Raw genomic sequence first — 27463 nt, 5'->3', positions numbered from 1 at the left:
AGTAGAAATACCAGCTATCTTTTCTGCAAAGGCAAATAAACGTGTCTATAATAATCTGTCATAGGTTTGGTGTGCATTTGTATTCAATTTGGCAAGGAGAGTTCTGCGAACAGATACTACTTTCCTATACCTGGGATACAAATTCAGATTGAAAAAGGAGCATTGTGCAGTGATATTTTGTTAAATTCTAAGGTGATGAGGGCCATGTATTGCAAAAGAAGGCCGACTGTTAAAAAGGGATTGCCTGCACGGAAAAGATCTTTGAGACAGATACTCACATTCACTCACATATGTCAAAATATGACATAAGTCCTGCATTTTGTATTCACAGCATCTGTTCTTTGTCCTGGCCTAGAGAATGTCAAATTAGGTATAAATTCAAAAATGCAAATTTTATTGCTTCCTTTCAAAGCTAAATTTTCACGAATATATTTGACCGGTTTATACTCGCTTCCCCTTCACCTGATCATCAGTCCTCTTTATTCATGAAAAATAGGCTCGACTCTAAATATATATGTATACTCTTAATTTCCACTGCACTAAAGTACTGAACAGAGGTGTATTTGTACTTCTGATCGTGGCACGTTCATGATGGCAATGACCATAAGATCACAATGATGATGATGATGATAAAGAAAATGGTTTTTGATAACAGTGATTATCAGGATGATGATATTCTTTCTTTTTTCAAGTTTTTATTAAATTGCAGTTAGCTTACCTACAGTGTAATATTAGTTTGAGTGTTAGAACTTAGTGACTCATCACTTATATACAAACACCCCGTGCTTGACGATGATGTTATTTCTGAGAGCAGTTCCAAATTCTTACTCATTTCTGCACTGTTGGTTGTAGGGGAGCTGAAGAAAACCATTAGTTAATCAGACAATTATGGAGAATTAGTCTATCAGGAAGAGGACACTGTCATAAATATACTTTATAACCATTCTTTCCATTTTCACTGCCAGCATCAATCTCTCTACTCATTGATTCATTGATTCATCCATTCAATACACATTTAGTAGATACAACTAAGGTGCTGGAATGCCACAGAGAGGAAACACAGACATAGCTATTACCTTCATGGACCCTCAATCTAGTAGAATACATAGAGGTGAGTTCCATAAAACTAATTGAAAAATTGCAACCATAGTAAGTGTCATGATTGAAAGTGACATAATGCTACTACAGCTTCTAAAAGAGGGTTTGATATAAATTATAAGCAAGAAATTAATGAGCCTTAGGAGTTAAGGCAAGACAGGAGAAAAAAGTATCCCAGGAACATCAGTCACGGGCAGCACAATATGAATATTAGTGGTCGAAAGGCATTTTGTCTAAACTAGAGAAAGCTAGGGGAAAAAGCTAGGGGAAAGCTAGGTAGAGCTCAAAAAGTAGAAAGGACCAAGCTGAGCCCTGTTCTCTTATGTTACATGAAAGGGAAAGTGATCAAATATTTTAAGTCAGAGGATGCCCTGATAAGATTTGCATTTTGAAAAGGTCACTCTGACTTGGCTGCTGTCTGAAGATAGGAAGGCAGCATACTTACTTGATAACAAGTTATAGAATTTAAGGGGAAAAAAAAGGGTAACCTGGTATCTGGCATGGCCAACTACTCTGTTTTTAAAGATTTTTATTTATTTATTTGAGAGAGATCACAAGCAGGCAGAGAGGCAGGCAGAGAGAGAGGAGGAAGCAGGCTCCCCGCTGAGCAGAGAGCCCGACGCGGGGCTCGATCCCAGGACCCTGGGATCATGACCTGAGCCGAAGGCAGAGGCTTTAACCCACTGAGCCACCCAGGTGTCCCAACTACTCTGTTTTTAATAAGAAATTAAAATCAGACACTAACAATAACTTTTATAATTAGTACCAGAACCTGATTTAAATCAAACCACATTTAGATTATTTATTCTAAATATTTTTTCAATGATACTCTGACCTGTATTTATTGGATATGACAACAACTGTTTGTTCTCTTAGATCAATTTCTGTCACCTTTTGCTTCACTGTTTCTTCTGGAGTTCCCATTAATTTTCAGTATTTCTCGCTTTTTCTTTTTCCTGCCGAACAAAAATACCATCTTGTCATTCTAAACTACAAAGAAATTTGTGATACCCTAAGTCTCTTCTTGCACATTTCTATGATGTAATAACTTATTCATAAACATATTATTTTTCTAATAAATTGCATGTTTTCTGAGGGTAGAGGCAATAATTTGATGTCTTCCTTCTAGTTCTGATTTGATGTCTCGTATGTAACAGATGTGTAAACAAGGATATACTTTGAAACTGCCAATATCCTTTATGAATATATTACATTGTATTATTTATTTCTGAAAAATTACTTTCTATATAAAGCATTTTCTCATTAAATAATAACAAAAATAAGTAACCATGGTTTTATTAGCAGACATTTCACCTAGTACGACGACTTACAAGGACAAATTGGAAAATCTTAGAGGGAAGAAGTAGAAACTATAGATTTACTAAGTCCTTCTAGAGGTTGGAAAGATCTGCCAACAGGGTTGCATATGTTTTTGACCATTTTGTAATTTTATAACACAGCCACAAAAACCCATTATTCTAAAAGCCAAAATAATTTTTTAAATGTCAGTAAATAAAAAATACTACAAACCTACTTATGAGAATTTCCTCGTCACACTTAAAATATGACTCAGATTCCTTACTACCTGTTAAGTGATCCTATGTGGTGAAGCCACGCATGGGACCCCCCATCTCATGTCCCTTTACTCTTCTGCCCTCAGTGACCACGCTTCTGCCACTAAGCTTTTTCTCAACTCTCCAAATAGTACAGGCTCACCTCAGCCTTGTGGCCTTTGCACTAGACCTTCCCTGATGTCAAGGTCTGTTCCTATATAGCATCTTACATCTGATTTCTTCCCATCATTCAGATCTCAGCTGAAAGGCTGCTCAGGAAGAATTTCTCTGACCATGTCTCTACCACCACTCATTCTCTCTGTCACATTACACTGCTGTATATGCTCCTCAGGACGTCTCATTACTTGACAATATCATATGCATACATTTGCATGTTATCTGCCTTCTATAAATATGAGTTCCATGGAAACGGAAAATGTGTCTGTCTGGTTCACTATTTTAATTCTGGAAAACAGAATATCACCTGTCACCCAGGAAGTACTCAATGAACATTTGTTAGATAAGAAAATAACTCAATGAGTAGCTACCAAAATCATACCATTCTAAGGCTTCCTCTGGACCTCAAAGCAACTGTAGTTTCAGGATTCCAGATCTTTCTTGCATTGTCAGAATTCATAACATCTTATTTCTTTGTAATTTACTATTAGTGTGCTCCAGGAGAAATATGCAGAATTTTATGGCATTCCTTGTAAAGAAAAAAAAACAAAAAAAAATCTAAGAACTTGGAATAATTACTACTTTCTTTTGCTAGTAGTTAAATTTATATCAATATACTTTAGAAAACTAAACTCTTAAGTAACCCATGTCTTTATATAATTACAAAGGGCACTATGAAAAACAATGTAAGTTCATATATTAGCAAGTCTAAAGGAAGAAGGATTGAGAGAGTCATTCAGAGAATAATTCAAACGACCTGCTATACTGGATTAAATTAACATATATTAGCTGTAATTGATAATGATAGTTTAAAAACAGTGGTGACATGATATTCTCTCAGAAATCAAATTAATTGTGACGATCTATTCATACTATTCTGATGATTTGGGTCTTCAAATAAACCCCATAGTTCTCTAGCTGGACAGACATCAGACACACCTCGAATAACCATTATATACTGTGCTTCATTAACAGAACAATAGCAAATGTTTATATAGCATTTATTATATCCCAGTTGCTGTTCTTATATGCACTTCACCTATCTTAACAAATTTAGTCTTTATGATAGCCATTCAGAATAACTGTTGCTATTCCCATTTAATAGACAAGACTAAGTAATGTGCTCAAGATGAAACTTGTCAGAGCCAACATGTGAACATAAGCAATGTGTCAAAAGGTCCACCCTCTTGACCACTGTGTGATGCCATTTCTCATGCAATCCTCTTCGTATGAAAAACAATTATGTGTGGGTCGAATAGAGTCCAATGTAGCTAGTGGAGCTGGAGAATTTTGAAGTCAGATGCAGAAAATCTGAACACTGAGAAATAGAGAACTTTTAAATGACTCAAAGAAATTTAACTGGATTCAAAGGGATTGTCTTGGCTCAGGTTGCTCTATAAAAGCACTGTGGAGTGGGTGGATTATAGTCAACAGAAATGTATTTCTCACAGCTCTGCAGGCTAGGAAGTCCATGACCAAGGCAGCAACAGATTCTGCTGTCTGATGGGGTGTCCTGTGTATTCACATAAAAGAATGGAACAGGGAGCTCTCTGGAGTCTCATTTGTAAGGGCACTAATCTCATTCATGAGGGTTCCACCTCCAAAAGGTTCCACCTCCAAAAACCATTAGGGATTAGGTTTCAACATATGAATTTTGGGGGAGACAAATATAGACCTCATTAAGAGAATCAAATTTATACTCTTTTTAAAAATATTTTTATTTATTTATTTCACAGAGAGAGAGAGAGATCACAAGTAGGCAGAGAGGCAGGCAGAGAGAGAGGGGGAAAATGGCTCCCTGCCGAGCAGAGAGCCTGATTCGAGTCTCGATCCGAGGACCCTGAGATCATGACCTGAGCTGAAGGCAGAGGCTTAACCTACTGAGCCACTCAGGTGCCCCAAATTTATACTCTCTTTGTCTCTCTCTCTCCGACTTTCTCTTTGCTAGGAATTTTAATCTTTTGGAATGTATCCAGGGTAGGAGGGCAGCTGGAAATGAGGAACATTATGAAATAAGGTGTACCAGATTCTATAATCTCTTAAACTGTGCTAATCTGTGCTAATCTCCTATCTTTACCAAAGATTGGTTGATTCCTCCATACTCTGATTTATACCACATCCTTTCAAAAAATCACTGTATGCATATTCAGGTCAATAAGGTTAATTTCTGCTACTTACTATCAAGGAAATGAAATGATATCAGGGAAATAAATCCTGTTGTAACGATCTTCAGAACTGTTAGTTTAAGTCATGAATTGATAGTTGTGAAAAGGGTTAACTAGAAAATTCTACTTAAGCCATCTTTACAGGCCACCTAAATAATTTTGTGGTACCCAGTGCAAAATGAAAATGTAGGCCTCTTGTTCAGAATTATTTAAAGTTTCATATGATGACTGCCGTGCTATGAAGGTTTTCATTCCCCCCAAATGCATATGTTAGATTATTAATGCCCAATATAGTGGTATGAAGAGATGCCACTTTGGAAAAAGATCAGGGTTCTGCCCACATGAATGGGGTTAGTGCCATTATAAAAGAGGTCGCAGAGAACTCTGTTGCCCCTTCCTCCCGTAGGGGCATGAGAAGTCAACACCCTGAAATACGCCCTCACCCATTTTTCCTAATCTTGGAATCTGAGCCTCCAGAATTGTGAGCAATGATTTATAAACTACTCGGTCTCTGGTATGTTTTTATAGTAGCCTTAATTGAGCATTAAAAAAGTGTAGGGTTCTTCCCACATTGCATATCTGTGAAGCTGGCCCTTGCATATTTATTACAATGGACTTAAATTCAGGATATTCCTTAGGCATCCTTACACTTTTTAAAATACAATGTCATTATCAATATCTCCCTTCTTTCTTTATTATTAACAAAGAGATAAATTAAAAGAAATGTAATTCTAGTAATCCCAGGGCTGCTAGTGGTATTTACCATGGACAAACTATAATCCAACTAGAAAAAAATTAGTGTGTATTTTACTAACAATTAAGAGAAATGGAAATCTTCTAATTATTGGACTGAAGACAAATCTGTAGTATAATCTATAAAAAAGTAGTAATATTTGTACCATGGAAATAATTTTTATTTTTATAAAGTTTATCCACTAGACTAATTGGATGCATCTCATTTATAACTATAAAGTAATGAGGATGAATAATGATAAAAGTATTTTTTTTAATTTACGATTTCTCAATAATTAACTGTATGATCCTGAAAATGTGAAATATTTTTGTATGTATTTTTAAAAAAATTTTGTTAATTAACTGATAGATTGAAAGAGAGGGCACAAGCAGTGGGAGGGCAGAACCAAAGGGATAAGCAGGCTCCCTGCTGAACAGGGAGCCCAAAGTGAGACTCTATATAGGACCCCAGCATCATGACCTGAGCTGAAGGCAGATTCTTAACCAACTGAGCCACCCATTTTTGTATGTCTTCTTTCTCATTTCTTAAGAAACTTCAATTTTTCTCCTTTTATCTCAGGGAGCAGTGGTGAAGATTAAATGTGAATTCTGTGAAAATTGGAGAAACACCATACAAATAAAGTAATTGCAATACTATTGCTCTTACTAGTATTATAATTATATTCTTATGTCACTTCCTAGCCCTTAAATACCCAAGATGGAGCCAGCAAACTACACTTGTGCTATTTGAAGTTTTGAAAGGCACTTTTAATTAAGTTAAAGAATTGGAGGGAAATTTTTTTAAAAAACTAATTTCTAAATTCTAGATAAAGTGACATATATTTCTGACCAAAGATTGTGTTTTAATCATGTGGCCCTGTCAGTGGTATCTAGCATATTTTTAGGTGTATAGTACAAAGTAAAATCACTACAACTTTGTCTTATGTTACCTCCATAAAATTAAGATTTTACTTAATTATTTGAGAGAGAGAGTGAGAGAAAGAGAGAGCATGAGAGGGAGGAGGGTCAGAGGGAGAAGCAGGCTACCCATCAAGCGGGGTGCTTGATGTGGGACTCGATCCCGGAACCCTGGGATCATGACTTGAGTAGAAGGCGGACACTTACCCAACTGAGCCATCCACGTATGGCTTCCTCCTCCCTCTCCCCTCTCCCCCGCCACCCTTATCTCATTTGAAGGTGAATCCTTTGACCAAGGGAATAGGATAATTTATGTTCAAATATTTATTAATTGCTTTTGACATATTATTTTAATATTCAAAGTACTTAAGAACTTTGAGTTCCACTTACTGAGCATGCTTTCTATTGCTACATTTTGATTTGCCATGCCTTTGCCATTTCTGTGCCTGCATTCCTTGAAACGACAGTTTAAGCCTCCTAATTTTTCAAAGTATCGGTAGTTATAAAAGAGCATTGCAAGTTCAGATTTTTCATATGTTCAGTTAACACCATTAGATACTGCCATGAAAGCAGGTGAACCAGCATAAATCATACAATCATACAGCTGGAAGAAAACTCCAAAGGTCACATAGTTAATTCTCTTGACTCCACATAGACTGCCTTGAAATTAACCTAGACAAATAGGTGTCTGTCTAGGAACTTAAAGGTCAAATGGCATCATGAATGCATGAACACTTCTAGCCAACTGGCGTAGAAGGTGATATTTTAGGTAATTTAAGTACAGAATCTTCATATTGGCCTAGTCATCTGAACATGGGAATGTTTCCATTTGGACAGTAGTGTAGATAGCAAAAGAAAGTAATTTCTTTTGTAATTTGCAATCTAAAGATTTTGTTGAGACTGGAAAAAGGAGCTACATATGAAATGCCTGTATCCTTTATCTACTGCTATGTAGCAAACCACCACAAAACTTAATGACTTAAAATAATAATAACAATTTATCACCTGTGATTACCAAACTTGTGCAGGGTTCAGTGGGAATGGATCATCTCTACTCCCTACGGTGTTGACTGGAGAAGCTGACTTGAAGTGCATGACACAAAATGGCCTCACTCGTATTTCTGGCACAGCAGATAGGATTGCTAGCATTAGTGTAGTATGCTGAAAATTTATGTCTTTCTGGCCTCTGCAGAAGAAAAATCCTAACTTTTTTACATGGAGACTTACTATCCAAAGGACAAAAACAGAAGATCCACACCTTTTAAGAACGAGGGATGCTACTCATGGAGTGTCACAACTGCTGTATTTCATTGGTCAAGCAAGTCAAAAGGCCAATGGTCACGATTAAGAGAAGTAGAATATGTCTTCATGTGAGAAAGGCAAGGATGTACAGAGAAGGGTCAAATTTGTAGGAACAAATTTTGGTAAATCTACCATGATAAATCATACCCCCCTCAGGTGAAAAATATACCCAGCCCCTTGAACACCTCCCCAAACACATCTCACCATAGCCTACGACTTGAAGTCTGGTATCTTCTGATCTGCATCAGGACTGGCCTTAGATAGTGCTTCCTGGGTTCAAGTCCAGCTTCTCTGGAGGGCTGAGAATTTAAAAGGCTGGTTATCTGCTCCTATTACTAATCATGAGACAGGGATAGGACAATAGAGACTCCCTTTTAAAGAGTAGAAGAATAGGAAACACATAGCAATCTGTGCTCCGTAGCTCTTCTGAAATCAAGCTGTTGCTTGTTCTTAGAGCCCTCTGTGTTTGCAGACGGGGAATGTTCTCTGAATATGATCCAGTTCTGGCCTGTGATGCATTGTTCCATGGATAAACTTGACATGTGACTGCATCCTCTGAGCTCTCAGCTTTGTTCTCTGAGATGTCATTCCTTTATCATAAGAAATAACTATGTGTGGGGCACCTGGGGGGCTCAATCAGCTGAGCGTCCAACTCTTGATTTTGACTCAGATCATGATGTCAGGGTCATGAGATAGGGTCATAGAGCCCCGAGTCTGGCTCTGTGCTCCCTGGGGAGTCTGCTGGAGATTCTCCCTCTCTCCCTCTTCTCTTCCCGGCTCCCGAGAGAGAGAGATAGAGAGAGAGGTAAGGAAGGAAGGAAGGAAGGAAGGAAGGAAGGAAGGAAGGAAGGAAGGAAGGAGAGAAAGAAGAAAGAAGAGAAAGGAAAGAAAGAAATATTTGCTGTGAAGTAGGCTTTCTTCCTGATATAAAACAGCCATGGACAGAAGCCCCTTTTCGTTATGAACTATCTTAATCCCTATTAGTTCAAGCTTGCACACTTTTCTAATAACTTTGTATTAAGTTAGTGTATGAAATTATAGTTCATCCTTTTTTTTTGTTTTTAAGATTTTATTTATTTATTTGACAGAGATCACAGGTAGACAGAGAGGCAGGCAGAGAGAGATAGACAGAGGAGGAAGCAGGCTCCCAGCCGAGCAGAGAGCCTGATGTGGGGCTTGATCCCAGGACCCTGGGATCATGACCTGAGCAGAAGGCAGAGGCTTTAACCCACTGAGCCACCCAGGTGCCCCAATTATAGTTCATCTTATTAGACAAAACCATACGCACAATGTCTTCAAGATAAACCCTTCTTAATGTTTGACTGCAAGCCATGGCTCTACTGACATTGCCCTGAATATTCTTAGAATATATATATATATATTTTTAATGCTGGGGGAAAACAGGATAAAACTCAAGGCTTTCTGAGGTTTCAAAAAGAGGTCTTATAAAACACCCTTGATTTGATCTTTTTCCTGGCAGTGCCCTGAATTTGATCTTTGCCTGAGGCTATTTTTAACTTTGAGGCTGGGGATTAGAAAAAAATAAATGATTTTGCAACCTAGGAAGTCCTCAGGTGGAAATATTTCCTCTTAATCCTGTTTCAAAACTGAATATTTTCTTTGTTAGCTCACCACTTGTCCTATATTTTATCAACCATAGTAAAGAAAGTCAATTGACACTTTAGACATTCTGTCTAGGTACCTTCTTTGTCAGATATATTTTCTACATTTTATGCTAAGTCAATCAGTTTTGCCAATGTTCCCATCAATACGGAGCGCTGGTTTTCTTTCCCTTGGCCTCTTAGTGCAGCCACTTTATGGTTTCTCCAGCCTCTATCAATAGTCTCCTCTGCCCATCCAGCCCAGAAACCACTTGGTTCTAAGCTGATACCACATATTTTAAGTTTCTGTTACGTAACACTCTATTTTCATGTATCAATGTCTGTTTCATATATGTATTACTGAGTAAAGAACCACCAAATCCTTAGCTACTTAAAACAACCTTATGGTTTCCCACAATTTTTTTCATTCCTTTATCTTTCTTTCTTTCTTTCTTTCTTTTTTTTTTTTAAGCAGGCTCTATGCTCAGCACAGAGCCCACATGGGCTCCCGTCTCACAACCCTGAGATCACAACCTGAGCTGAAGTCCAGAGTCGGCCGCTTACCCAACGCAGCCACCCAGGCACACCATTTTCCACAATTTTATAATGAAGACTCTCTGAAATGGGCAGGACTTCTGCTCAATTTCATGTTAGCGGTGGTCACTTAGCTACTTAGTGACTATTGCATTTAGCTGGGAACAAAGCTGACAGATGTCTTTAATCACATATTCAGTACTGCAGACAAGGTAGATAGAAAGTCTGGTATCCGACTTGGCCTGTCTCTGTATGTTTACTCACAACTCAGTTGTCTGATGTGAATTTCTTTGCACTGTAGCTAGATTTCCAAAAGTAAAAGCAGAGGCTGTTAATCTACTGAAGACAGAAGTGTAGATCTGCAGAATATCTTCACTACATTCTCTTGGTAAAAGATGGCCACAAGGCTAGCTCAGATTCTAGAGGAAGATACCATAGCCATGTACCGATGGGACTATGATATGTACATACAGAGATTGAAGAAATTCTTTGAAGTTATCTTTAAAGATAATCTATCATTTAATTTGCCAATATGATTCTGGATATAGAGTGAGTGACCAGTAAATGTCAGTTGTCTTTCCTCAACACCCATCAGATGATGTATATGTTAGTCCTTTATAATGAACATATTTATTCAATAATAATTTAAAAAATAAAATGAATTTTACTCTCTCGATTACTTAATATGGTAATCTGGTTTTCTGTTTTAAATTTCTCCCTTTTTTTTAAGATTTTATTTATTTATTTGACACACAGAGAGAGACACAGAGAAAGAGGGAACAAAAACAGGGGGAGCCGGAGAGGGAGAAGCAGGCTTCCTGCTGAGCAGGGAGCCCGATGTGGGCCTTAATCTCAGGATCCTGGGATCAAGACCTGAGCTGAAGGCAGCCACCTAATAACTGAGCACCCAGGTGCCCAAATTTCTCCTTTTTAAATAAAGAAGGAGGGGGTGCCAGGGTGGCTCATTTGGTTAAGCATCTGCCTTCTGCTCAGGTCATGATCCTAGGGTTCTGGGATTGAGTCGTGCCTTGGGCTCATTGCTCCGCAGGAAGTCTGCTTCTCTCTCTCCCTCTAACCCTTCCCTCCCTGCTCAAGCTCTCTTTCTCTCTCTCAAATGAGTAAATTTTTAAAAATCTTTAAAAAATTTCAAAAAATAAATAAGGAAGGAATATTTTCAGTGACAAATGATTTTTGAGAGATCAAGTAGTATGATTACAAAGATGATCCTAGATTTTGCGATTCCACAGTCATTAGTGCTCTTGTCCTTTTCTATGTCCTAAAGCCTTTGCCATTGCATTGAGGAACAAAGGAGGATGTGAGATAGTCGAATCTGTGAGTAACAGCTGTTCAAAATTTAGTACTTAAAATATTACAGGATGTGGGGAAGAGAGAGATTGTGAAGAGGTGTGTTTCTGCTTATATGTAAGGAATTTAACTTCTGTGAGCTTCCCACTCTCCCTTTGTTCAATCTTTCAATCTTTGATTATATTACTTGTTCTAGCCAATAAGGGTATGTGCTGTGTAGATGAGATGAAGTCATCTAAGTAAGGATGTGGGCGTGATACAGTCATCATCTGTATGTTGTGTAGCTATAGGTAACACCCGCAGATAAAATGGAATTTTAGACAAAGATCATATGGACAGAATTTTTTATACTTTTTTTTTAAACACAGAGATTTCTTTTCTTTCTTTCTTTCTTTCTTTCTTTTTTTTTTTTTTTTCTTCCAAACAGTTTATAGGACAAACAATTTCTAGCTAAGTGCACCCAGGAGTACTGACATCTTATTCTTTTGATATCAGGCTTCAGAGGCATTTAAAAGACTCTGGAAGCACTGATGGTTGGGAAACTCAAGGGAAATACTGGCCACGTCAGCAGCCGCTCTGTGCGCAGTGCCAGTCGCCAAGGCCTCAGCGGTTCTAGCAACGTGGTCACTACCCCTGGGCGAGGAGAAGGGGCCCTTTCATCTTCATGAGTTTCAAAGGCATTTCAGGGCGTATTTTCAAAGCTCTGTGTGGGAATACTGAGAAAGAGAGCATTAGAATGTGTTTGCAGGAATGAGGCAGAGAGAGCCCTCTGGTCCCCAAAAGCTCCACAGGGAGCTGCAAGAGAGAGCGTTGTGTTTTTGTCATTTCCCCACATGCTTCGCTCAGGCTACACATTGTGTTCACAGAGCCAGGAGGAAAAACGAGACACTGAAAGGGATCCGAGGGTAGGGACCAAGGTAGTGATCGTAGTGATCAGTGCCAACTCCAGTCTTCAATGAATCCAACTCCCCACATAGATCAGAAGAAGCTTAGAAAGATTATAATAGTGCAGTTCAGGTGACAGAGGAGCAAAGGCTGAACGACGTTCCTGGAGAGGGGGGGTGAGCCAGAGAATGAGGCTGGAGGTACAGCATTAGAGGGAAAGAAAATTTTTACAAACTGGCCTCTGGGTTTATATGAGTGACGCACTAAACCCCAAAGGGACGGATCAGTGCGGGATGTGAAGGGAGTGGTTTGTGGCTTCTGCCCAAAGGCTGGAAATAAAATGCCAGTGACTAAGGAAAAGGTAAAGAGAAATTTGGGGAGTGTTGAAAAATAGAATAGTGTGAAGGCTCTTATGCTTCACTGAGGTGAAAAATCCGTTATGTTCTTTTTTCATGTCAGACACTGTAGTAGGCATTTTAAAAAAAGGAAGACCCAAACTTGAGAGGTAATCATTTTTCATATTGTAAAAATAGGCATGCAAACAAGTAATTAGAATTCAATACACAGAAATAAATAGTCAGGATTCAAAATAGTAAAATTATAAACTCCCTACATCTTCAATCTACAAAAGCATCTAAATTTTTTTTCTCTTTTTAATGGATAAGACTCTAAATGTAAAAATGTCAGTAAGATAGTGAATTTATTCAGTATTTGTGAATTTTTATCTTCTAGTATGGGTAGTATTTCAAACTTTTTTTTGGTTTTGATGTGTGGGATTGTTGTTGATAATCCCGTCTTATCTGTGGAGGCTTCACTCTGAGACAAATTTCTTTCCTGTTCATATTAAAGATTTCTACCCTTATAGATAACTTACCTCCACCAGGCCAGTGTTTTTTACTTCACATACAAATTTAATTCTGCTGTCCATACTCTTGAATCTTCCTCAAACTTCCCTCTGCACTCTTAGATCTAATTCAGAAATATATACAATCAAAGGCACAAAGGGAAGAACATGGCAAGTCATATAATTATAGCAATATTAGCATCCATATTTACTATGTAACATGCAGACAAATTCACAGGAATCATAATGTCTAAAATTTCCAAACGCTTGGAGATTCAATGCTTTTATGTTTTTAGTTTTTTGTATAAGGAATTGTGAGTTAGATGAAATAAAGCAACTTGACCAATATTAAAAGTTCAAGTGACATATTTAATTTAAAAATTTACATTCTATGTCATAAAATAATATCTGTTTTGCCAAGCTTAAAGTTTTATCACATAACATCGAGAATATAAGAAAGGATTTTTGATGCTTCAAAGAACAATATTTGCGATTCGTGAGGAAAACTAGACTTTAGAATGCTTGGATCTCCAGTGGCAGCAGCATGATTTAGGTTAGTGAAGAGAAGTAGTTTGGCCTTCCAAACCAACATGTTTAGTTGAAGATAATAAGATCAATTCATTTAAAAATAAAAGTATATTTCTGCCTCCAGGAATATGGAGCAAAGATACTTTTTCCTATTTCTCTCTTCCTAAGTGATCTTTAGTTTTAGCCCAAGTAAAAGCCTTGGACATTATATTTTTAAAAAATACTAAAAAGAAGATTAGAGATAGGAAGAAAGGCCAGCTAGAAACCTCAGGACCTAAAGAACAGCACGGTGGTGGTGAGTTACCCGTGTTTTCTTTTTGCCTTATATCACACACTTGGAATTTAAAAAGCTGTCAACCTGGAAACACCAGTGGACCAGGTAATGCCCCAACAAAAGCTTGCTCTCTCTAACCGTGGGGCTAGGAAAGAATTTTTAGAATATAAAAGCACAACTTTAATCGTAGAGCACAGAAAAGTCTGGCCCCACTTTACAACGTCAGCAAGGACAGAATGTGTACCCTGGACTTGTAATTGTGAAACTGAAAGGAAGCCTTTGCCCCCCGACCCCGCTGGAGTCAGAGAAGGCCGGGTGGTTGGAGTCCGTGTCAGTGGGGTCCATATGGGGTACCTAGACTTCCATCTCAGCAAGCAGCCGCCAATCGCTCCTACCCCCAAACACGGTGCCAGTATAGACCACATGTGGAGACAAAACTCCCACCCTGCCCAGCAGAGATGGAGAACCATTTCCGCTTGGGTGTCATGGAAGTTGCGTGGGGAATCTGGACTTCTGTTTCCACTAAACAACACTCAGTGGCACTCCTACCTCTTTTCCTGGTAGGTCTATGTCAGAAAAAGCCTGTGACAAAGATGGTGTTCACATTTCCCTCAGCATGACCAAACTTGTAACAGGTTTCTTCCTGCCTTTAGGTTCTTGACCTCTCTTTCCTTAGTGCATTTTCTTGAGAAAATTTTAACTCCAAAATCTTCCTCTGTCCCTTGGAGACGTAAATATTTTATTTTTTTTTAATTAAAAAAAAAAGATTTTATTTGTTTATTTGACAGAGAGAGAGAGCACAAGTAGGCAGAGTGGCAGGCAGAGGGAGAGGGCGAAGCAGGTTTCCTGCCAAGCAGGGACCCTGATGTGGAGCTTGATCCCAGGACTCTGAGTTCATGACCTAAGCTGAAGGCAGACCCTTAGCCAACTGAGCCACCCAGGCACCCTGAGACATAGAGGCGTCTTGCCAGTTTTATAACCCAGGCCAGAAATTTTCTACGACTTGGGAGCCATCCCTTTGAAATCTGCTCATCAAGGAAGAGAGAGTTCCCATCCTCCAGTTTCTATCCAGTGGGTGGATAGAAATGTAACTTTGTTGGGAGGGACTCCTGGGTGGTTCGTCAGTTGAGCACCTGACTCTTGATACCAGCTCAGTTCTGGATCCCAGGGTAGCGATTTCAAGACCCATGCTTGAAATGCTTGAAATGTGTGGAGCCCACTTGAGGAAAAAAGAAAGAAAAAAGAAAAAAGAAAAAAAGAAAAAGAAAGGAAGGAAGGAAGAAAAAAAAAATCTGATTTAATGGGGTGCCTCAGTAGCTCAGTTTGTTAAGTATCCACCTCTTGGTTTCAGTATTTCAGCTCAGGTCATAACCTCTCTCCCTCTCCTTCTGTTCCTCTGTCCCCCAGCCCTACGTGCTGCATGCTCTCTCTCTCGAAACAAAAGGGAAAAAAAAAGAGAAATATAATATAAGTGTATAGAGTGGTAACTTGCTCCAAACTATAAAGCAATTTTCTCTTGGAAAGAATCCAGAAAGTTTGCTTTACTTTTGGGTAAAGCTGATTAGTGAATACGCGTGATCTAAGATTCACTTCCATCCCCAGCTCTTAGACTCCCCAGTCCTTCCTTTCAGTGCGGTTGAGTTTAGACTGTATCTTAGTCTCTCTCCTCTGTTGCCTATTTAACTTGGTGTGATTTCTGCTTTAACCCTGGCCAAAACATGCCATCTCGTAACATAGTACAAAAATGTTTAGGTTTCAAACAAAAATCACACATTAAAATGAGAACCAGGTGGATTTGCAGTGAAAGTGAATGGAAGATCATTAATAAATGCTGGCAGCAAGATGACAGAAATATTAGAAAATACCTGATAAATAATTTGAAATAACCATGGTAAGCAGAAGGAGTACTTCAATGGACAATTAAGAACATGCTTGAAGCAAAAGGGGAAAAAAAAAAAGGGAAGTTTTACCAAAGAATTGAAATTTTCAGCCCCAAAATAGAATATATAAAGATTGATCAAAAGAAAATTTTAAAATTGAAAACAATAATCAAGATAAAAATCCTTTGGATCGTCTCTTCAGCAGAATGGAGGTGTAGTATTTTTATATATTTTAGAAACTTTGTGCTGTTTGTCCGTATTTTACCAAATACTTGAAAGAGGAATACTATAACTGGTCTATGAAACTAATGAGGGAGTTTTTTAAAATAAAAATGAATTGTTCTGGAAGTAGGCCCCACCTATATGAATTTCCTCCATTTGATTGGATTGATGGAGGTTTTTAATTTGGTAAAACTACCATTTTAGGTTCATATAATCATCATAATGTATTGGCACGTGCTGTGTTGTTTTATGTTTATCACTTTAATATTTCACAGAATATAGGACACATAAAATTGTTGGTACAGAAGATAATTATATGGTCCATGGTATTAACATTAAATAACATCAAATTATATAGAGAAAAAGATATTTCTCTCTTTTTTTTTTTTCTGGCTTCCTTAATTGCTCAGAAAAGATATCTTTGTTGAATATCACAATTTATAATCTTTCCCTCTTTTAACAAAGTAATGCTTCAGGCTCAGAATCTTCAGCTGGAACAATATTTAAATATTTAGGTAGGATTTTGTATTTCTGCTTTGTTTTCAAAGAGTTTACTTTTTGGGTTTCTGTTATTATGAAAAAAAATCCTTCTTTTCTACTATGATGAGGATATAAAGTTTCCTTTTACAAAATGCTTTTAATTTCTTTAAAAAATTAAATTTAAATAAAAATAATAAGCAAAAAAAATACATATGAAATGAAAGTAGCAAAACTCATGATGGCATTATGCTAATGCAGAATATTAATTATTATGCATTAGCTCATTGGGTCTCCCATTAATTATGAGATTAATGTTTCAGTTTCACAAGTGCAGGAACTGAAGCTAAGTGATTTATTCCAGGTTTCACAGATAGTTACAGATAGATCTTACATCTTATACATTCAGCTCCTTGGCGAGGGCCCCTCCTTTAAAACTGCCTCCACAAATGAAGAAGCCCCTCTTCTCTATAGGAATTTTAGTCCAGATTATGTGGTTCATTGTCTCCAACATTGATAAAATGATTGTGGGAATCTTATGTTGTCTCCTCTAGCAAAAATTTACAATTTTTAGTAGTAAACACTGAACTGAGATTATTAAAAAAAAAAATCATAATCTCCTTAAGGACACCTCAGATGAGCTTATTTTATTGATTATTATAGTGTGGATCATTTAATAAAAAGCAAGGCAGGCAAATAACATAAGAGATTCTCATCTTCTTTCTTATCAAGAAAATGAAGATGCTATTAAATTAAAAGAGAAGCCTTAAATAAATCCAAAGCTTTGCATTTAATAAATGACTGAATGAAATCTACAAGATTGAAAAGCATGGGCTGGATGGGTTAGGAGAGAAAGCAAAGGAATATATTTGCATAAGTTTTACTCCAGAATTGAATTAAATGTTACATCTTCTGAAGGTTCAGGGCAAAAATCATATATATAGCTATGATCAGGGAATTGAAATGGATAGTTTTTATTATTCAAAGAAGACTGTGATATTAATCAAAAGAAACCAAAGAGAATGCATTTCAGTTATTTGATAAGCATATTTGGACAGATCTTAACGTACACAATGGAGATAACTATATAAAAATTTTAATTCCCTCTTTCCTGACTCTACTGATGCATAAATCATTTTTTGTTTGAAATATTCATTTACGATATTAAAGCCTTTTAAATTGTCTTATAAAATTGTAGAATTACATGTAAAAGGATGTTTTTAATGAATTGGCAGTTACCAAAATTCCAAATCCTAACTTCTGAAAATAGTCTTTGGACTCTTTTATAGAAAGTTCTAAAGACAAAAAAAAGGATATCTGTAATTAGTTTTTCACCAAAATTTATTTAGGTATGTTGCTTTAAAATGACAAAAAGCTCAGCCCACATTAAGAAAATAACTAGTCTATTGTGCAAGAAGGACAAGGAGAAAAGGAAAATTCATTATAAAATTTCAGTAACTAGAGTAAAAATTTCCTAAATCTTTACTGTTCTCAACTCAGTGGTATCCTTAGGATTCATGCTATATTATTAACTTTTGAATACATGGTCTTAAACAGGCATGGGTATAGCTTTCGGTAAGTTTAGTAAAAACAATATTGGTAAAATACCCATCTAGAAGGTACATTCACTGGGCAGTACAGTGGATCCACTTTACTTAGGAGTCTGTATTAATAACTGCTTTGTTACATACTGTGGTGAAATCCCATCTATATAATAGATGTGAGACCTTAAGACCTTAAAATCAAATTCATCAACACTGAATCTTGAGACAATTCTAGTAGAAAAGTATGAGCTCACTGTGTTCAGCAGACTCACAGAGATATATGTAGGCAACAGAAGTTCATGATGTTCTCACAGCAAACTTCGTGATAAACAATGATCCCTCTAATTTTCAGACGCATTTTTCAGTTTAAGCAATTAAATGGAGAAGACATGTGTTTTTTTTTTGTTTGTTTGTTTGTTGTTGTTGTTTGTTTTTTTAAGAGATCACTCTCTGAATCTTTCTACTACCTTAATTGTGGTGAGTACTTCTTAGGAGCTCTGATCTGCTCTGTTATGTATCCTCTGCACAAGCTTAAATGTTTTATGATAAGAGGCACTATTCAGAACAAAAGATAAAATTAGAATGTGGATTTTCTTTTCTTTTCTTTTTTTAAGATTTTACTTATTTGAGAGAGACACAGAGAGGGTGCACCCGTGCAAGAGCGCACATGCGGGGGGAGGGGCAGGGGGAGGTACAGAAGGAGAAGCTGACTCCCCACTGAGCAGAAGCAGGGTTCCATCCAGAACCCTGGGATGACTACCTGAGCCAGAAGGCAGATACATAACCAACTGCCCATAGAATGAGGATTTTATACAAGAAGAGAAATGATCTTATTAATAACCAAATTCTGGACAGATCAGCCCATTTTGCCCCATTACACAAGTCAGAAAAGTTTACATGAAAATAATTGGTATAGAGTCAATCTGAATCATTAGGCCAGAAATCCAAATAAGCTGTCTCACCCACATCGATCTGTCTGTCATCTTCATCGATCTTTCATCCATCTATCTTTATTTATTCACATTTATTTCTTTATTTATTGTGGTTTGTAAATCTTTATTTTTCTTTTGTTTTTGTTTCAAGTTTGTATTTAAATTCTAGTGAGTTAACATATATAGTGTAATATTGGCTTCAAAAGTCACCCACATCTTTCACCATGGGACACTTCTAATCATAGGAAACAAACTGAGGGTTGCTGGAGGGGCGGGAGGTGGGGCGATGGGGTAACTGGGTGACAGACTAAGGACATTAAGGTGTGTAATGAGCACTGGGTATTATAGAAGACGGTTGAATCACCTCTACCGCTGAAACCAATGATATATTATGTTAATTAATTGAATTTAAATTAAAAACAAACAACACCAAAAATTTTCATATCACCATTTCATAAATGATAAATAACTTCAAGTTTTTATCTCTCTTGATAAAAAATGTATCTCTTGGGACACCAAAGGAGTCATTTTTCCTATGTAGTAGTATGGGGAATCTCTGATTTGATCTGTAATTGATTAGAGGTACACAAATTATAATTCAACAAAGCTGAGAGGTCAACTGCATGAAATCTAGCCCCAGGCACAGATATATGCCACAGAAGACTACAATTTTACCTTTTAAGATATAAATATACTAAAGAAGGCTACAATTTTATATTTTAAGAGATTTCTAGGGAATTTTACCTACAGCTAAATAAAATAACTTAATTACCATAAAAACATGCACTATTTTTCAGTTCTTTTATAAAATCCTCCAAAAGTGTTGGATGCCATGAAATAAAGGATCTTTTGAAACAGAATTGTCTTGGTCACAGAAAAAAAAAAAAAATGTTCAAAACACCGTAGACTGTAGGGATGCCTGGGTGGCTCAGTTGATTAAGCAGCTGCCTTCGGCTCAAGTCATGATCCCAGAGTCCTGGAATCGAGTCCCAGATCAGACTCCTTGGTCAGCAGGGAGCCTGCTTCTCCTTCTGCCTCTGCCTGCCATTCTGTCTGCCTGTGCTCATTCTCTCCCCCTCTCTCTCTCTGATAAATAAATAAAATTAAAAAAAAAAAAAAACACCGTAGACTGTAAAGCTGTTCCTCAACAGTTTATTGTATTGTCTACATTAAAAGTGATAGAGCATTGATAAAGGATAAGTTCCAATATGGAATAATTTTTCAGTAATAACATCATTATTTAATATGTTTATATGTTACCTTGTGATAATGACACCTACACGTCCCATGGTGGTTCCATTGTATATTAGCCATTCTCAGCTAAAGATAAGAGAGGACTACTCAAAAGGAAATGTCATGGACATCTGGTTGGCTCAGTTAGTTGAGTGGTTGGCTTGATTTTGGATCAGGCTCTGATCTCAGGATCCTGGAATCAAGCCCTGTGAGGGGCTCTGAGCGCAGGGAAGACGTTGCTTGAGGATTCTCTATCTCTCCCTCTCCTCCTGCTCCTCTGCTCACATGCTCTCTCTCCCCCCACTCCCACCAAAATAAATAATTAAATCTTAACCAAAAAAAAAAAAAAAAAAGAACAAAGGTCACTTTTACACTTGAGCTGAGAGAAGTGGCACAAAATTAACAGGAGGGCGAATGGGAATGGGAATTAATTTTATCAAAGAACCGTAGAAGGTCTATGTGATAATTAAGACAAAGATAATATATTTTTAAAGATTTATTTATTTATTTTAAAGGCAGAGTATGGGAAGTGCCAGAGTGAGAGAGAGGGACAGGAACTCAAGCAGACTCTGTGCTGAGCACAGAGCATGGGTCTCAATCTCACCACCCTGAGATCATGACCTGAGCCAAAACGAAGAGTCCTACACTTAACCTCCTGTACTACCCAGGTACCCCAAGACAAAGATATTTTTATCTTTTGTTTCAAATATCTAAAGAAACATTGTTTTTCTATTTTTAATTAGTGAACAGTTTTAGATACCTGTTTTGGTTAAAGATATTTTGCCATTTATTGTATATGTAATATAAATGCGTATGTTGACAATGTAAAGTTAAGCAACATAGCTTAGTACCTTCTTCACCTTCTCTAAGTACTATTTCCTAAGAAAAAGAGTAAAGTCTACACATTTTCAACTAAGGATTCAAACTTACTATTTGCTGATAACCCATGACTTACCTGAAAGTATCTGTAAGTAAAAAAACAAAAGTGACAAATAAAATTTTAATTATTTTTAGCAACTAAAAACTCTTATTATACTTGAATATTCAGAGAGAGATAGCATCAAAATGAAGGATCCCAGAGTTCACAGTTTCAGTTCAATTTTTTAATCTGTTATGCTTGGCAATGATGCTTTGTGTCTGGCAAAAATCTCATCACCTGCAGGGTTACGCTGTTTTGTTTGAATGGATCTAAATAATTCCTTTTCAAAAATGGAGTACTGCTTGCAGTGTGCCAGATTTATTTTGTGCAAGGTCATAAAGAAGTAAAACAAGAAAAATTAGCGTAATATTAAAGCACTAAATTCTCCTTTATCTATTCTATAGAATAAGGATATAAACTAGACTTGTTTAGTGTAAGTATAATTTAACCATAATATCACCATTCTCTTAATTTTGTTCTGTTCTTCTGCCTCCTACTCTGTAGCCTTGTGTCTCCAATAGACCTTATGACTATTTTTAGTTTTATACTTACCACTGGCTTTTTAAAAATATTATGATTACATATATATGAATCTTAAATAAAATATTATTTATTTTTACTTGTCTTAGATCTTTATGCAAATGACATCATACTATAGTTTGTAATCTGTGACTTTTTTCCTCCATAGTACCTTAATAAGAATTTTGTTATTGTTTTGGTTGTAATTCATTTTTCATGATAATATTCCATCAAATTACTTGCCGTAATTTATCTTTAAATTTTGCTTATAGTATTTAGGTTTGTTATTTAAAGTATTTGCTTTAGCAAACTGTGCTTCTGAGAACTGTCCAGTGCATGTTCCTTGGTGTTCATATGCCAGAATTTCTCTAAAATAAATATATAAGACATATAGGATATTTTACTACCAATTTAACAAGATATTGTCAAATTATCTTTCAAAGTGTCCTGTTTATTTACCTATCATCCCCACTGTGAAAGAGTTCCCTTTGATTTACACTGTATAATATTATTTTTTATTTTTTCATTTCCTTCACGGTGTACTGTGATGAAATCTAAATTTTAATATAATTGGATTTTTTCAAAACTTTTGTGATTAGCTTTTATCCTCTATTGTTAAAGAAACAAATTGGTACCAATATTTATAAATGTACACTTCCATAATTTCTTCTAAAATAATAAAATTATCATTTACATTTAAGTTTTTTTAAGTCTTTTTTATTTTATTTTATTTTTTTGGCAAGGATTCAGATAGGAACCCCAAATCCTATTGTTCTCATGGAAATACATATTTTTCTCATTTTCATTTATTCAGCGTTTCCTCAGTAATCCAAACTGTTGCCTGTATCTCTCTCGGGGCCATCTGCTTCCTTCATTAATTCTGTGTATCTTCATGAGTACTAGTGTCTTTTTCTTGGGCTACTTTTAAGATTATCTCTTTTTCTTTGATCTTTAGTAGATATGCAGCGGTGAGCCACAGTGTGGTTTTCTTTCTGTGTATTTTGCTGGGCATGCTGAATGGTTTTAAATCTCTGGCATGGTATTTCACCAATGCTGAAAAATTTTTTGTCATTTTTCCTTCAAATATTTTTCATCCTCATTCTCTTTCTCTTCTTAGATTCTACCTGCTTTTGTGTTAATAATTACTTCTCTTGCTTTTTATATTTGAATTTGAAATTTTTTTCTTTATGAATCATGATTTTTTATCATATCTTCCAGGATATGTATCTTCTACTCTCCTGCATTTTACCTGGAATTAAATAAATTTGCATTCTTTGTTGGGTCCATGGTCAAGGAGTGAGACCGATACAAAGCGAAGGTCAAGCAAAGCTTTATTTCGCGCCAAGCATCGAGAATCAAACTGACCAGCCAGGACTGTCTCTTGCAAAGAGGCGATGACTCTCTGCCTTACAGACTAGCTTTTAATGGCATAGGCCATGTGGTTGGGCCTGGTCATGCACAGGTGGACAATGAGATTGTAACACAGAGAAAGCTGCACAGTCATGCTAGTTCACACATAAGTGACCAATTGAATTACAATTTACCCTATAGTAGATATTTGAACTAGCCCATCACCTTGGTCAGAATTGGCACCCACAAGGCACCTGAAGGGTGGGGCCCATACTCCTTGGTCGCTAGGGAGACAGGATACGCCCCCACCAATTGGATACCTCCACCTGGCCTGATCCACCCTTGTATTTGGGCTTTGTTAACTGGGACTGGTTTCTGGGACTTGTTTTTAAGTAAGTTCCCGGGGGGGGGGGGCGGGGGGGGCGGCAGGGTCAGGATGGAGCTGCTCTGGCTAAATAGGCCCTTACATTCTTAATTTCGGTGATTCTGTTTTTTATATATGGAATTTTCATTTGTTTCTTTTTTTATAGATTGCAAATCTCTGCTTAGATTCTTTAGGATTTTAATATCATCAAAGTTTAATTTATTTTTATTGCATTTTGCTTGGTTTTGGGTAAATCACTCCTGCATTTTGGTTTGCTGAGCAGTTATTGATTCAATAACACATATTGGCTGTGAGGCTTGTAGGTAAAATTTAAGGCTGTGAAAGGAGTTCTGTTTGTCCAAGTAGTATGTGTGTTTGTTTTGGGCAGATTATGGCAGATCTCCTTCCCTCAGCCTGGGTTTGATCTGATTCCAAGATGGTTTTCAGGGCTCCTGAGTGTTAGCATTCATGCATATTTTGCTTGCTTTCAAGAATTCCGAAGAAAGCGTGAAGTGTTTACTAGATCTCCTAAATTATATTTTTGCTTATGCATCATTAAGAAAAGGTCAAAACCCTTAACAGTTTTTCAGATTTGTAGCTACCAATTCTGGCTCAACTTCTGACCTCTCAGCTGCTTTAGAGATTGGCAAATTGGGAAAACATACAGGAACCAGCTAAGTGTGTGTCCCCTCCTCCCTGGATATTTGCCTCTCAAGTCCTTGCTGTCTTAGTTCTCTTATGCTACAAAGAGCTCATTTATTTCAATTTTATCTAATTATTCTATTTGTTCCCAGTGGAGAGATTCATCACATATAAGCTATTCAATTATATCAAGAGATAGGAAGATTTAACTCTTCAATATAAATTTGAGAATAGTAAAATTATAATGATCTCTTAAAGAATATTCTTTGTAATTATATTGAAACTTTAGATCAATTCACAAATAATGACATTATTATAACATTTACTCTTTATGTTCAACAACATTATTTAATGCCCCAATTATTAATACCTTACTTATTATATCCTAATAACATTTTATAATTTTCCACATAGGACTCAGAGATAGTTTTATGACTTATTCCAAGGCACTTTATATTTTTTGATACTGTTTAAATTACATCTTCTTTTAAATTATATCTTCTAGTTTTTTGATGAAATTGGTTTATCCTCATTGATCTTAAACCCAACCACCTTATGAAACTCTCTTATCTTTCCAAAATTTGTCTGTAGATTATTTTATCTATGCCTCTCTGTATCAAAATATTATTTCTGAATGAATAGATTAAATATTTTTCAGTAGTTCAATGCTATGATTTTTATAAGCATTTAATTGTAGTGATACACTGATATAAACATCAATTATATACAATAATATAGCAAGTTTCTTATATTACCTTTATCCATTATCACCTTTTATGAAAAAAATTATGTTTTAGTCTCTTACTGAACCCATCAGTGTCTTCATCATTATATCAGCCATTTGAATAATAGTATTACAAAGTACATTATGTGTTCTTCCATTGGAGATGGTTGATATACACACAGCAGTTTTCAAATTCATACATGATGCTGTCACATGAAAATTCATCTGAAGTATCACAAATGCCCATTCACATGCCCTAAAACTATTATCTTCAAAAGTCTTGTATACATATGCATTACTTCCTGTTATTAGCAATCCACAGTAAGGTGATACATTTGTTAAAGTTGATGAGCCAACATTGGTACATTGTTATTAACTAAAGTCTATAGTTTGCATTAGGGTTCTCTCTTTATGTTGTACATTTTATGCTGTGACAAGTGTATAACAACGTTTATCTGCCATTACAGTATCACACAGGATAAATTCACTTTCCTAAAGCCCCTGTTATCCACCTAGTGATCTCTCCCTCCCTCTTCCTGAACTCTTGGCAACTACTGAACTTTTCACTGTGTCCATAGTTTTGCCTTTTCCAGAAGGTGTTATAGTTAGAATCATAGAATCATAGACTATACAACCTTTTCAAATTGGCTTCTTTCAATTAGCAACATGCATTTGGGTCACTACCATGGATTTCATTGTACCATGTTCATTTTTTTAAATTGTTGAATAGTATTCCATTATAAAGATATACCACAGTTTATCTGGGTTCCTACTGATGGACATCATGGTTGCTTCTACATTTTGGCAGCTATGAACAACATGGCTAAAAACACTAGAATGTAGGTTTTTGCGTGTACATAGGTTTTTAACCAATTTAAGTAAACGTCAAGTGAGCATGATTGCTACGGGAGTTTCTTTAGTTTCGTAAAGAAGTACCAAGCTGTCACCTAAAATGCCTGAGCTGTTTTGCATTCCCACAAACAATGAATGAGAGTTCTCCTTGTTTCACATACTTGCCAGCCTTCAGTGTTTTCAGGGTTCTGGATTCTAGCCATTCGAACAGTTGTGCAGTGGTATCTTGTTGTTTTAATTTGCAATTCCCTAATGATATATGATGTTGAGCTTTTTTTTCATATGTGTATGCCATCTGTATGTCTTCTTTGATGAGGTGTCTATTTGGATCTTTGGTGAATTTTTAATTTTTTAATTAGGTCTCTTGTTTACTTATTGTTGGGTTTTAAGACTTGTATATTTTTGGTAAAGTCCTCTATCAGATTTCTGTTTTGCTAATATATTCTTTCAGTCTGTGGCTTTTGTTTTACCTCTTTTAAAGTGTTGTGATTTTTTTAATCACATAAATGAACTTTATTCTTGTTATCATTTTATACCAATCATTATTTATGTCTGTGTTTACCTTTTTATTAACCATCCCTTCTTTGCTTTGGACTGTCCTTCTGTCCTTTTTTCTTTTTCTCTTGAAATGAATTCTTTAAAATATATTGTCACAAAGCCAGTTTGTGGTAATCTAAGTTTTACCTTTCTAAAAATGACATTTTGCCAGAATTATCCTTTTTAAAAAATTTTATTTATTTGAGAGGAGGGGAGAGAGAGGGGGATAGAGTGAGTACAAGAGCTGGGGTGGCAGGTGTCAGGACAGTGGGGAGAGGGAAAAGCAGACTCCCTGCTCAGCAGGAGCAGGGAGCCCAACACGGGGCTTGATCCCAGGACACTGGGATCATGACCTGAGCTGAAGACACTTAACTGACTGAGCCACCCAGGGGTTCCCAGATTTCTCCTTTTTTTGCACATTGATTTGAAACCATTACTTACATGAAGGAGCTTTTCTAACTGATAAACAAATGTTTTTAAAGGTTAATGTCACCTAATTTTTCTGTCTTCTAATGTGAATTCTTCTCACTGGTAAAATCTAATCTAGAACCATCTGGGCAAGGTGACTCTTAAAAATATAGTTATTGGGTGCCTGGGTGGCCAGTGGGTTAAGCCGCTGCCTTCAGCTCAGGTCATGATCTCAGGGTCCTGGGATCGAGTCCCACATCAGGCTCTCTGCTCAGCAGGGAGCCTGCTTCCTCCTCTCTCTCTTTGCCTGCTTCTTTGCCTACTTGTGCTCTCTCTCTGTCACTTAAATAAATAAAATCTTTAAAAAAGAATACAGTTATTTTTTTCTCCTTTGCCATTCCAAGAACACTTAGAAGTAAATGATAAGATACCACATAAACTAGTACATGGAATAATCAGGCTCACAGAAAAGTGACATTTGAGTAAAGCTCTGAATGATTTAAAGAAAAAGAAATCGTTAAGCTATCTGGAGGAAGAACATACTGACCATAGTGCAAGGATCTTGAAATCAGAGCATTCCTAATATGTTCTAACAAATGCTAGGTAGTCATTGTGGTCACAGCAGAGTAGGCAAGAGTGAGAGTAGTAGCAGACATATTCAAAGAGATCATGGGAACCAGATCTATGCTTTATTTTGTTTCTTACCCTTAGTAAGGTGGGAATCCTTGGGAAGGTTTTGAGCAAAAAAGCATAAATGTTTACCATCTTGAAGTATATATATTTTGGTTATTTTTCCACTCAGTAAACAACACATAGGCTCATGTGTGACATCAACACTGCCAAGCAAACTTGTTGTAATAAATGATAATACTGATAAGAAAGATGATGATGATGCTAATAATACCACCAAATATCACTATTATCATAGGCTGGTTACTGATTTC

Source organism: Mustela nigripes, chromosome 1, assembly GCF_022355385.1.
Source record: "Mustela nigripes isolate SB6536 chromosome 1, MUSNIG.SB6536, whole genome shotgun sequence".
Classification (NCBI taxonomy): domain Eukaryota; kingdom Metazoa; phylum Chordata; class Mammalia; order Carnivora; family Mustelidae; genus Mustela; species Mustela nigripes.
The sequence above is the reverse complement of the archived record's forward strand: the minus strand, read 5'-3'. Positions refer to the sequence as shown.